Below are 13,779 nucleotides of genomic sequence, written 5' to 3'. Positions count from 1 at the left end.
TTGTATATCATGTTATACGTGTACACATATATGAGATATATATTTCCAAATACATACTCTGAACAGGCAAAATGTTCTCATGGCGATTAATTACGGATAAAGCTACTGAGAATGAAGAACAAATTTTCCATAGTGTTTTGCATTTGTTTAACCAATACATTTCAAATAATTATTAAATGCATAGATCTTTAACTTCTTGAAACTCCCCATACCGGATCCGGGTTTGTGACTAAAGCCTCAGGCTCATTAGCATAACGCAACATTAACGATTTCGCAAATAAAATGAAAATAATGCGTCTGCTCTCAAGCTTAGCCTTTTCTTAACAACACTGTCATCTCAGATTTTCAAAATATGCTTTTGAACCATAGAAATTGACTAATTTGTGTAAGAGTATGCAAAGCTAGCATAGCATTTTGAGTAGCATTTAGCACGCAACATTTTCACAAAAACCAGATAACCAAACAAATAAAATCATTTACCTTTGAAGAGCTTCTGATGTTTTCAATGAGGAGACTCTCAGTTACATACCAAATGCGCAGTTTTTCCTGAAAGCGTCTGTGTGTAGGAGAAATCGTTCCGTTTTCTACATTGCGTCTGGCTATATATGTGTGATTAGGCAACCCCCATGGACTGTAAATGGACTGTAAATCAGTCATTTTCCCCATAAAATTTCAAAGGAAAACTAAATCACACTGACACACAACCTCGAAGGAGGGACGTATTGGGGTGCGTAGAGACAGACAGTGCCTGCAATAGTTAGCTTTGTTCGAGTTAAATAAGAACCGTCAGACCTAGAGTTCCGAAACTTTAGAAACCTGTTCTAGACCTCAGGTCGATAGTGCGTGGTGAGTTAGGTGGCTCTAGAAGGTTCTCGGACCGAGAAACAGCCTCGTACATTTGCAATGACTTCAATTCATTTTGACCATTACGAAAATTACGACATTTAGAAAAGTCTTAGAGACACAAGACTAGGTGCATTGAAACTGGCTCGGCCCATAGAGACAGAACCCAACGTTTCTGTCTGATAGCTCATTCAAGGACCCCATAGCAAGGCATGGAAAAAAGTGGATTTTCAGCACCAATTAGGGTATTGCTCGGGCACCGAAGGACCTATTGAGCCGAAACTCGGGATTCGGGGTCGCCTCACATAGGCCTATACATAATGTCTGAACTGGAACCGCAACTAGAACGTAACTACGAGTTTTACGTTTTTATTATGTTTTAAACTGAAGGCGCTGTGAATTCTGGGCCTGCTCTGACATATGTGATAGTTGGCTTCTAAATGAGTTGGAAAAAGTGGGTTTGGTGTCAATTGATATCAGTTTGGTGTCAGAATTACATCTAATTGACTGATGGAAACTCCCCATCCCGGATGGAAACTCCCCATCCCGGATCCGGACCTCTTGAAACTCCCCATCCCGGATCCGGGATCGTGACTAAAGCCTCAGGCTCATTAGCATAACGCAACGTTAACGATTTCTGAAAATTGCAAATAAAATGAAAATAATGCGTCTGCTCTCAAGCTTAGCCTTTTCTTAACAACACTGTCATCTCAGATTTTCAAAATATGCTTTTGCCTGCATTGCCTGCACCCCTAAATTCAACCTGAAGCCTATGTGGGTTATGAATGTCATATGAACCTGTCTTCGGTGACAGTCCATCAGGCCACTACGAGGTCTACCTGAGTTGATTCTAAGCTTCCTGGACCAACTGGAAGTGGTTAAAATCACCCTAAAAGTGTATATCCATACGCTGCCTGCAGTTTGATAGACATAGTGCATTCAACCCTGTGTAAATCAGTCAGTTCTTAACGTAAGGACTTAAATCTCAGGATTCTGTAAAAGCATACCCCAATGAGGATATGTGTTGACTTATAGCTTCCTGTGTCAACCGGAAGTGCCATAATTCGTGTCTCAGGGGCTGTTTCGAAGGGTTAAAAAAGTCAGATCTGTCCAAAATTTCATATGTGTGATTAGGCAACCCACATGAACTGTAAATCAGTCATTCTTCCTGTAAAATTTCAAAGGAAAACTAAATCACACAAACACACAGCTTGGAAGGAGGGACACATTGGGGTGCGTAGAAACATACACTGCCTGCATTAGTTAACCTTGTTGGAACTGTTAAAGAACCGTCAGACCTAGAGTTCCGAAACTTTAGAATCCTGTTCTAGACCTCAGGTTCATAGTGCGTGGTGAGTTACGTCGCTCTAGAAGGTTCTCGGACCGAGAAACAGCCTCGTACATTTGCAATGACTTCAATTCATTTTTGCATCACGAAAATGACGACATTTAGAAATGTCTCAGAGTCGCAAGACTAGGTGCATTGCGACCGTCTCGGCCCATAGAGACGAAACCCAACGTTTCTGTCCGATAGCTCATTCAAGGACCCCGTAGCAAGTCATGGAAAAAAGTGGATTTTCAGCACCAATTAGGGTTTTGCTCGGACACCAAATGACCTATCGAGCCGAAACTTGGGATTCGGGGTCGCCTCAGGGTCGCCTCAGCTAGGCCTACACATGACACCTGAACTGGACCCGCAGCTGGAACGTAACTACGTGTTTTACGTTTTTATTATGGCTTGAATAGAATGCATTGTGAATTTTGGGCCATCTCTGTAGTTTGTAGTTGGCTACTAAACGAGTTGGAAAAAGTGGGTTTGGTGTCAGTTTGTTTCAGTTTGGTGTCAGAATGATATCTAATTGACTGATGGATGGTGACTTGCTGGTGACTCTTGTCCATTTGCAATATGTTTAGACAGTGAGGTACCATCACGAAAGTGACATTCTGAAATCAACCCTAACAAGCGATGGAGAGGTACCAGAATCACTGCCCAGCCATCCCGTCCAGTCAATTTCGCATTCCTGCAGGATTTTTATAGCATGACAAATTTGTGATGGTAAACGCCCAATGAACCATATTGCAAATGCACAGTGACTTTGCAAAAGTGAGAAAACATAAACAAATGGACATAATGAAATCAACACAACGAGAGATGGAGAAGACCCACTATCAATGCCCGGCCATCCTGTGTTCATCAGGCCAGTCAATGTTGCATTTCTGCATGATTTTTGAGCATGCCAAATTCGTGATGGTAAATGCCCATTGAAACATATTGCAAATGCACGTGCATTTGCAATATGATTCTATAGTGAAAAAACATCACCAAATGGACATGATGAAATCAACACAACGAGTGATGGAAAGGAACAACTATCACTGTAAGGCCATCCTGTGTTCATCAGGCCAGTCAATTTTGCATTTCTGCAGGATTTATGAGCACGTCAAATTTCTTATGTTATTTGGCCAAAGAAAAAGTGGCTTTTGACTTTGATTTCCTGTGAAATCATATTGCAAATGGACAAAACATATAACTTATGCACAAGTAAAAAAAAAAAATGATAATAAAAGTTGACAAAAGTATAGTTTGAGCAAAGTATAGTTTGACTTTTGAGCACGCCAAATTCGTGATGGTAAATGCCCATTGAAACATATTGCAAATGCACGTGCACTTGCAATATGATTCTATAGTGAAAAAACGTCACCAAATGGACATGATGAAATCAACACAATGAGAGATGCAAAGGAGCAACTATCACTGCCCGGCCATCCTGTGTTCATCAGGTAAGTCAATTTTGCAATTCTGCATGATTTTTGAGCATGACAAATTCGTGATGGTAAGTGCCCATTGAAACATATTGCAAATGCACGTGCACTTGCAATATGATTCTATAGTGAAAAAACATCACCAAATGGACATGATGAAATCAACACAACGAGTGATGAAAAGGAACAACTATCACTGCCCGGCCATCCCGAGTTCATCTGGCCAGTCAATTTTGCATTTCGCAGGATTTTTGAGCAAGTCAAATTTCTTATGGCATTTGGCCCCCAAAAAAGTGACTTTTGACTTTGACTTTTGACTTCCTATGAAATCATATTGCAAATGGACAAATCAAATTCCTTATTAAAATTTTACAAAAGGATATTCATACAGTTCTTACACATGATTAATTTACATAAAATCGAAACAATTTCGAAAAATGGTCCAGAAAGCACTTTTTTACGAGGGTGAAAAGTTTTTTTTTTAAAGTTCACATTTTCGACTTTTGACTTCCTATGAAATCATATTGCAAATGGAGAAAACATATGCCTTATGCACAAGTAAAAAAAATGATAATAAAATGACTAAAGTATGTTGATACAGTTCTTATACTTGTGTAATTGACACAAAAATCGAAAGAATTTTGAAAAACGGTCCAGAGAGCACTTCTTTAAGGGTGTGTGAAGTGTTTTATAAAATTTTGCTATTTTTGACTTTTGACTTCCTATGAAATCATATTGCAAATGGACAAAACATATTCCTTGTGCGCAAGTACAATAAAAAAAATGATACAAAAATGGACAAAAGTAAATTCATACAGTTCTTACACATGTGTAATTGACAAAAAAATTGAAAGAATTTCGAAAAACGGTCCAGAAAGCACTTTTTTGGGGGGTGATAAGATTTTGAAAAAAAATTCACTTGTGTTGCATTTCCAATATGAAAAACCAAGGTGGAGCGCACTCGCCACCTGTTGGATTTTTAAAGTGTTACAACTGGCATTTGCCATATGGCATTTGCAATCAACTTTACACGAATCAACGCCAGGTTGGGTGGTATTGGACACCGTGTACATGGTTTGTCCAATGCCAATGTTTTCCCATTCATTTTTGTCCATTTCAGGGGGGTATTCCCTTACAGTAGTGAGTCACTGAGCCACTTTGTAACCTGGACCATTACAGTAGTGAGCTCTTGTGCAGCTTGTTGTTTGCTCTTTGCATGCACATATATCACTGTATCATCTGCATACATTTGAACTTCAGACCCAGTACAGACAGAAGGCAGATCATAAATGTACAGGCTGAACAGGAGGGGCCCCAGTATAGACCCTTGGGGCACACCCACATCATAGCTAAGAGTGGGCGACAGCTCTTTGCTCACTCTGACACACTGAGTTCTGCCTTCAAGGTATGATTTCATCCATCTCAAGGCATCAGGGGAAAAGTTGAACTTGGACAATTTTGTGATGAGAATCTCATGGATAACAGTATCAAAAGCCTTCCTTAGGTCCAGAAACACAGCCCCAACAGCACCCCCTTTGTCCATCCTGGACTTCACATTTTCCAGAAGAAAGCAGTTGGCCGTTTCTGTGGAGTGTTTTGCTCTGAAGCCAAACTGCGTGGAGTGTAACGTGAAGGGGCTGTTGTTGAGGTGGGCAATCAGTTGTTCTGCTGTACACTTTTCAACAACCTGAGCCTGTAGTTACTCACGTCAGCAGGGTCGCCCGAGTGGAGGGGTTCTGGGTCAGTACCCTGACAGAGTCAATAAAGTAGGAATTGAAGGCTATTGCATTTCGACTGCATCCTGTGTTAGATTGTTATTCACCATGATTTCTAGTCTGTTTGCAGTGTTACTATGGTCTTTCCCTGTTAACTTTTTTAGATTCTCCCAGATCAATTTAGAATTTCACTTTGCTTCACCAATTATGTTAATAAAAAAGTTTGCCTTGGCCTGTCTGATTTCTTTCATCACCTTATTTCTTAACATGGTAAACCTACGTCTGTCATGCTCTAATTTGGATCTTTTTTTTAGAGCATCATCTCGTTCTTTCATCATTTCCAGATTTCTCCATTCAGCCAAGGAAGAGTGCTCTTCTGGCCAGGTTTGGATTAGATTTTCTTAAGGAAACCATTTATTGTAGTCTGGATTGTGGATAGAAAAACCTGACTATCAGCTTCCACGTCTGTATAGGACAAGAGATCATTCAGTTAATTCCCTTAATTGCATTTTCAAAATAGTTTAATTCACTCTTAGGTATTCTTAGTTGATCCGTCTTTCTAATAGTAGAGGTTAAACCTGCTTTTAGACAGCTTTCTGGCTATAAGTGTCAGATTATGATCAAATAGCCCAGTAACCATATTGAATGATTTAGTCACTCTCTCTGGTTTATTACAGAACACCAAATCAATCTGTGTTTCAGAGCAACAAGTCACCCTGGTTGGCCCTTTAACTAGCTGTGTAAGGTCAAAGGTATTAGTGATCCGTTTGAGGGTTTTCCTACAAGACTTGTCGTCATAATTAATATTAAAATCTCCCATTAAGATGACCTCTTTCCCAAAATCACATTCCCTCAGCATGTTATTAAACTGATTAAAAAAAACACACCGTTTTGGTGGAAGGTGGCCTATACATTCCAATAAGGGTAAAAGACACTTGGGGAGACAGTGTAATGTTCAGGCCAATACATTCTAGTTCATGATCATATGACCACTCAATTTGTTTACATCGGATATCACACCCCCTCCTCTTCCTTCAATCCTGTCTCTCCTGAAAACATTGTAGCGGGCAATCAGTTGTACAACATCTCCCATACATTTCCTGATAAACTCAGTCACAGTATCCGCGTAGTCGTCAATGTTATTTTCAGAGGCCACCCGGGAACATATCCCAGTCCGAGTGATCAAAACAATCTTGAAGAATGGATTCCGATTGGTCAGACCAGAGTAACATGGGTACTTCCTGTGAGTTTCTGCCCATAGGAAGGGAAGGGAGGAGCGAAATGGAGTCGTGATCAGATTTGCCGAAAGGAGGGCGGGGGTTCAGTAGTTGCGGTCCAATGTTTTCTAAGAGCGAGTGCTACAGCCAATGTGTTGGTAGAACTTCCAGTTGTCCAATAGTAAGCATTGTACTGAGCCTACACACAGTGCAGGAGCTGTAATGGACTGTGACACCATTTAATTCAGGGTTGGAGGCAATTTGAATTGATGGCAGTCAAGTCAGGAAGTAAATTGAAATTCCAATCCAATAATTGGAAAAAGGGTAACTATTTTGAATGAATTCGCAATTAACTGAAAAGTAAAAGCAATTTTTTATTTTTTTTCGTTAAAATTTTAGATTTAAATCAACTTCACTGAATTGACTGTCTTTAATTCAAATTGACCACAACCCTGGTTTCAATAGACAGTGGAAAGGTTAGAACATTGGTGTCACTTCTGTCGTCTCCCACTGTGTTCCAGTTGTCCAGTCATGGTGTAGACTGACTCCAAGTCGATAAGGTGCTTCCTGACGTCTCTAGGCGTGTGATCAGACGGCAGTGTGCCTGACCTGCTTTTCTCAGCCTGATCAGCCTTGGGAAGGGATAACCAGATTCTTCTGACCATCATTATTCAGATTATAACCAGCATGCCATTGCCTTGAGGTCAAGGGTCACCCAATCACATCCTGTCCCCAAGAGGCCAGCCTCTAACACACACAGTAGATTTGGTAAACAGCCCGTGACACATTGATCAGAGACCAAGCAGTTGGGGTTTTCCTTATTCTTGTTTATTAAACAAAAAAACAGTCACAACAGCAACATGCAGCACATTATCAAACCTAGTGGATAGACTGCAGATACAACAGAGAGGAAGGTTCAACCCTGGAGTCATTATCAAACCTAGTGGATAGACTGCAGATACAACAGAGAGGGAGGTTCAACCCTGGAGTCATTATCAGCATCATGGTGTTTCACTCTCATGACACACACACACACACACACACACACTTAACCAAGTTAATACACTGTATCGAAGCTACCACCACTAGTTACCACAAGGTAAGCTAATGATCCCTCACTCGGTTGTCACTGCTCACTCACTGTGCTCTGTCTTGGTTCAAAACATGCTACTATTCAGTCTAATAAATACCCTCTTATCAAATTGAAAACATCACCATATATATTCACATGCTGTCCAGTACATTCGGAGAGTATTCAGACCCCTTGACGTAATAGCCTTATTCTTTAATGGATTCAAATAATACTAATCAATCAATCTACACAGAATACCCCATAATGACAAAGCGAAAAACAAGTTAGTTTTTTTTATGTTTGCAAATGTATAAAAAAACAAAATAATGAAATAACTTATTGACATAAGTATTCAGACCCTTCGCAATGACTCGACATTGAGCTCAGGTGCATCCTGTTTCCATTGATCATCCATGAGACGTTTCTACAACTTGACCACCTGTGGTAAATTCAATTGATTGGACATGATTTGGAAAGGCACACACCTGTCTATACAAGGTCCCACAGTTGACAGTGTATGTCAGAGCAAAAACCAAGCCATGAGGTCGAAGGAATTGCCCATAGAGCTCCGAGACAGGACTGTGTCGAGGCACAGATGGGGAAGTGTACAAAAAAATGTCGCAGCATTGAAGGTCCCCAAGAACACAGTGGCCTCCATCATTCTTAAATGGAAGAAGATTGGAACCATCAAGACTCTTCCTAGAGCTGGCCACCTGAGCAAGAAGAGGGGAGGAGAAGAGCCTTGGTCAGGGAGGTGACCAAGAACCTGATACTCACTCTGACAGAGCTCTATGGTTCCTCTGTGGAGATGAGAGAACCTTCAAGACGGTCAACCATCTCTGCTGCACTCCACCAATCAGGCCTTTATGGTAGAGTGGCCAGACGGAAGCCACTCCTCAGTAAAATGCACAACAGCCCGCTTGGAGTTTGCTAAAAGGAACCTAAGGGACTTTCAGACCATGAGGAACAAGATTCTCTGGTCTGATGAAACCAAGATTAAACTCTGTGACCTGAATGCCAAGCGTCACGTCTGGAGGAAACTTGGTAACATCCCTATGGTGAAGCAAGGTGGTGGCAGCATCATGCTGTGGGGATGTTTTTCAGTGGCAGGGACTAGAAGACTAGTCAGGATTGAGGCAAAAGATGAACGGAGCAAAGTACAGAAAGATCCTTGATGAAAACCTGCTCCAGAGCACACAGGACCTCAGACTGGGGCGAAGGTTCACCTTTCAACAGGACAACGACCCTAAAACACACAGCCAAGACAATGCAGGAGTGGCTTCGGGACAAGTCTCTGAAAAAGGTCATTGAGTGGCCCAGCCAGAGCCTGGACTTGAACCCTGAACTTGAACATCTCTGGAGAGACCTGAAAATAGCTGTGCAGCTTTGTTATTATGGGGGATTATGTGTAGATTGATGAGGGGAAAAAACAATTTTATCAATTTTAGAATAAGGCTGTAACATAACAAAAGTCAATGGTCTCAATACTTCCCAAAAAGGAGAACATGATCAATCATAACTCAATACATACACGTTCCACAGGTCTATAGTATACACATATTCACTCTTCTGGTGTTTATATAAAAATATAAATAGTATTTCATATACATGCAACATCTGTCTCCGTGTTTAAAGAGATTCTCCGGATACTTTTGCAGCCACTAGTTCTGAAAGTAGCGCTCACTAGCAAAAAGTGGTCCCCGAAAATAGCATCACATATGAGCAGATATGTACACCACGAGATCGCTCTCGCTCCCTCTCTCTCTATCTGCCTCTCTCTGCTTCTCTCTCCCTCTCTCGGTCTCTCTCTCTGCCTCTCTCTCTCTCTGCTTCTCTCTCCCTCTCTCTCTCTCTCTGCTTCTCTTTGTCTCTCTCTGCCTCTCTCTCTCTCTCTGCTTCTCTCTCTCTCTCTCTCTCTCTGCCTCTCTCTGTCTCTCTCTCTCTCTGCCTCTCTCTCTGCTAATGGGCCCACCCTGCAACCTCATTGGATAATGTTGGACAGGCCTCTTGCTAGATGTCACTCAAATGCAAGGGTCTGAAGTTCATTGCCTAGAACTTGAATTGCTCGGGGGCTGGCGCACATGGGGGGAAATGTAGGGAAAATGGCACGGCACAGCTTCCAGAAAACAGTCGCTTTCAAACTAGGGATTTTAGTGTCTAATTGAGGTGAAACTGTAATTCTGCATGTATGGAACTGCACATTGACACATTCAGCCCAAAGCGAGAGGTTTAAAACAAATATATTTAAAAAACTTACGAGTCGCCAAAGTACCGGAGCATGTCTTTAAATACAGTCCTCGCTGCTTGGACTAAATCAGATTCTATATTTTCAGCTGTGTACCTTAGTTGTACCTTAACATGTCAGTCACTTGGCACAATGGGAACAGTAAACAAACACCACTTGCCTTTTAATAAAAACGAAATTAATAGAATTCTTTCATTTATTCTTGTGTGTCTATAAAAACAATGACCAAAAGGATGTATCGCAAAGCACATTCACTAAGTTAACCTGCTCACTTTTACAAGTTCTCAATCTTATTCTTTTTTTACAAGTTAAAAAACTTTGATGAGTAAATTATATCATGCCATTTTCAAGTATAACTTTCAAAAAAAATATATATATATATACACACAATAATAATAGAACAGACTAAGTCATTGAATATGCTTTGTCACGTACTAGTACGCTTGTCATGTCACCGGTTCTCATAACTATAGAAATATAATCTATAGAACAGGCTTCCACCATTCAAGTTAGTAGTGTTAGAGGCTCTAGGACCCTTCTATAGAGACTCTATGACCATAGCCTCTTCTATCATCTTTTTCTTCTTCTTCTTCACGTAAACACCACTGTTAAGGTTGGCCCTGCTGATGTCACAGCTCTATCCACCAGTAAGGTGCTCTGTAAGCTATGAGGTCACCGGCGAGACATTTCAGTACTCGTTTGAAGGCGGTGTAATGATATTCATTATATATTTAAAAAAAATCATAATCTAAAACAATATATGAATATGAAAATATATAGTAAACTTTTCAGTGGATGAATATTGTGATAGTTGTATCTTCCAGTATGACCGATTATCCAGACTGGTATAACAAACTGTCTATAACTACTGGGATTTGGCAACGGGCTTGGTTTGGTGTAGTATATAAATAGTATGGTTTTCATATACATGCCACATCTCGACAGTGTTCGCTACTAAATCAGATTCTATCTTCTGGTGTTTTAGTCGTACCTTAATAAACATGTCAGTCAATTGGTCCAATCGTACAGTAGTAACACTGTAGTGGGAACTGAGGTTCTGTAGTGGACAGTAGTGAGACCTGGGGTTCTGTAGTGGACAGTAGTGAGACCTGGGGTTGTGTAGTGGACAGTAGTGAGACCTGGGGTTGTGTAGTGGACAGTAGTGAGACCTGGGGTTGTGTAGTGGACAGTAGTGAGACCTGGGGTTGTGTAGTGGACAGTAGTGAGACCTGGGGTTGTGTAGTGGACAGTAGTGAGACCTGGGGTTGTGTAGTGGACAGTAGTGAGAGCTGGGGTTGTGTAGTGGACAGCAGTGAGAGCTGGGGTTGTGTAGTGGACAGTAGTGAGACCTGGGGTTCTGTAGTGGACAGTAGTGAGACCTGGGGTGAGACCTGGGGTTCTGTAGTGTAGTGGACAGTAGTGAGACTGGGGTTGTGTAGTGGACAGTAGTGAGACCTGGGGTTCTGTAGTGGACAGTAGTGAGACCTGGGGTTGTGTAGTGGACAGTAGTGAGACCTGGGGTTGTGTAGTGGACAGTAGTGAGACCTGGGGTTGTGTAGTGGACAGTAGTGAGACCTGGGGTTCTGTAGTGGACAGTAGTGAGACCTGGGGTTCTGTAGTGGACAGTAGTGAGACCTGGGGTTCTGTAGTGGACAGTAGTGAGACCTAGTGGGTAGTGAGACCTGTGTAGTGGACAGTAGTGAGACCTGGGGTTCTGTAGTGGGTAGTCTGTAGTGGACAGTAGTGAGACCTGGGGTTCTGTAGTGGACAGTAGTGAGACCTGGGGTTGTGTAGTGGACAGTAGTGAGACCTGGGACAGTAGTGAGACCTGGGGTTGTGTAGTGGACAGTAGTGAGACCTGGGGTTGTGTAGTGGACAGTAGTGAGACCTGGGGTTGTGTAGTGGACAGCAGTGAGTGAGCTGGGGTGTGTGGTGGACAGTAGTGAGACCGAGGGTTCTGTAGTGGACAGTAGTGAGACCTGGGGTTGTGTAGTGGACAGTAGTGAGACCTGGGGTTGTGTAGTGGACAGTAGTGAGACCTAGGGTTCTGTAGTGGACAGTAGTGAGACCTGGGGTTGTGTAGTGGACAGTAGTGAGACCAGTAGTGAGACCTGGGGTTGTGTAGTGGACAGTAGTGAGACCTGGGGTTGTGTAGTGGACAGTAGTGAGACCTGGGGTTGTGTAGTGGACAGTAGTGAGACCTGGGGTTGTGTAGTAGTGGACAGTAGTGAGACCTGGGGTTCTGTGTGGACAGTAGTGGACAGTAGTGAGACCTGGGGTTGTGTAGTGTAGTGGACAGTAGTGAGACCTGGGGTTGTGTAGTGGACAGTAGTGAGACCTGGGGGTAGTGTAGTAGTGGACAGTAGTGAGACCTGGGGTTGTGTAGTGGACAGTAGTGAGACCTGGGGTTGTGTAGTGGACAGTAGTGAGACCTGTAGTGGACAGTAGTGAGACCTGGGGAGTAGTGGACAGTAGTGAGACCTGGGGTTGTGTAGTGGACAGTAGTGAGACCTGGGGTTGTGTAGTGGACAGTAGTGAGACCTGGGGTGAGAGCTGTGTGTAGTGGACAGTAGTGAGACCTGGGGTTGTGTAGTGGACAGGAGACCTTCTGTACCTGGGGTTGTGTAGTGGACAGTAGTGAGACCTGGGGTTGTGTAGTGGACAGTAGTGAGACCTGGGGTTGTGTAGTGGACAGTAGTGAGACCTGGGGTTCTGTAGTGGACAGTAGTGAGACCTGGGGTTGTGTAGTGGACAGTAGTGAGACCTGGGGTGTAGTGGACAGTAGTGAGACCTGGGGTTGGTAGTGGACAGTAGTGAGACCTGGGGTTGTGTAGTGGACAGTAGCAGACCTGGGGTTGTGTGGATAGTGAGACCTGGGGTTGTGTAGTGGACAGTAGTGAGACCTGGGGTTGTGTAGTGAGACCTGGGGTTGTGTAGTGGACAGTAGTGAGACCTGGGGTTGTGTAGTGGACAGTAGTGAGACCTGGGGTTGTGTAGTGGACAGTAGTGAGACCTGGGGTTGTGTAGTGGACAGTAGTGAGACCTGGGGTTGTGTAGTGAGACCTGGGGTTGTGTAGTGGACAGTAGTGAGACCTGGGGTTGTGTAGTGTAGTGAGACCTGGGGTAGTGGACAGTAGTGAGACCTGGGGGGTAGTGACAGTAGTGGACAGTAGTGGAGACCTGGGGTTGTGTAGTGGACAGTAGTGAGACCTGGGGTTGTGTAGTGGACAGTAGTGAGACCTGGGGTTGTAGTGGACAGTGACCTGGGGTTCTGTAGTAGTGAGACCTGGGGTTGTGTAGTGGACAGTAGTGAGACCTGGGGTTCTGTAGTGGACAGTAGTGAGACCTGGGGTTCTGTAGTGGACAGTAGTGAGACCTGGGGTTCTGTAGTGGACAGTAGTGAGACCTGGGGTTGTGTAGTGGACAGTAGTGAGACCTGGGGTTCTGTAGTGGGTGATGGTGGACATACAGTAAAAGTCAAAGGTTTGGACACACCCACTCATTCAAGGGTTTTTCTTCATGTTTTACTATTTTCTACATTGTAGACTAATAGTGAAGACATCAAAACTATGAAATAACATATATATGGAATCATGTAGTAACCAAAAAAGTATTAAACAAATCAAAATACATTTTACATTTGTTTTCTCTGCTATCGCATGGCAAGCGGTACCGGAGCACCAAGTCTATGATCAAAAGGCTCCTCAACAGCTTCTACCCACCACCCATAAGAGTGCTGAACGATTCATAAAATCGCCACCGGACAAATTACATTGACCCCCCCACTTTTGTACACTGCTGCTACTCGCTGTTTGTATGTTACCTATGCATAGTCATTTCATACAGATTACATCAACAGCCTTTACCCCGGGAAAATGACTCGGTACCGGTGCCTCCTGTATATAGACTCGTTATTGTTATTCT

General features: G+C 42.9%; 1 long non-coding RNA gene across 1 annotated transcript; it reads right to left on the bottom strand.

Annotated features, from left to right (window-relative positions):
- Positions 1-7,350: 7,350 nt before the first annotated feature.
- Positions 7,351-11,514, bottom strand: LOC135508510 (uncharacterized). Its single transcript, XR_010450804.1, has 2 exons — positions 11,311-11,514; positions 7,351-11,234 (listed from the first exon to the last, which is right to left on the bottom strand). It is a non-coding gene; the product is annotated as an uncharacterized LOC135508510 (long non-coding RNA).
- Positions 11,515-13,779: the final 2,265 nt, after the last annotated feature.

Source organism: Oncorhynchus masou, chromosome 21 (genome assembly GCF_036934945.1).
Source record: "Oncorhynchus masou masou isolate Uvic2021 chromosome 21, UVic_Omas_1.1, whole genome shotgun sequence".
Lineage (NCBI taxonomy): Eukaryota > Metazoa > Chordata > Actinopteri > Salmoniformes > Salmonidae > Oncorhynchus > Oncorhynchus masou.
This window is presented reverse-complemented; position numbering and strand designations above follow the sequence as displayed.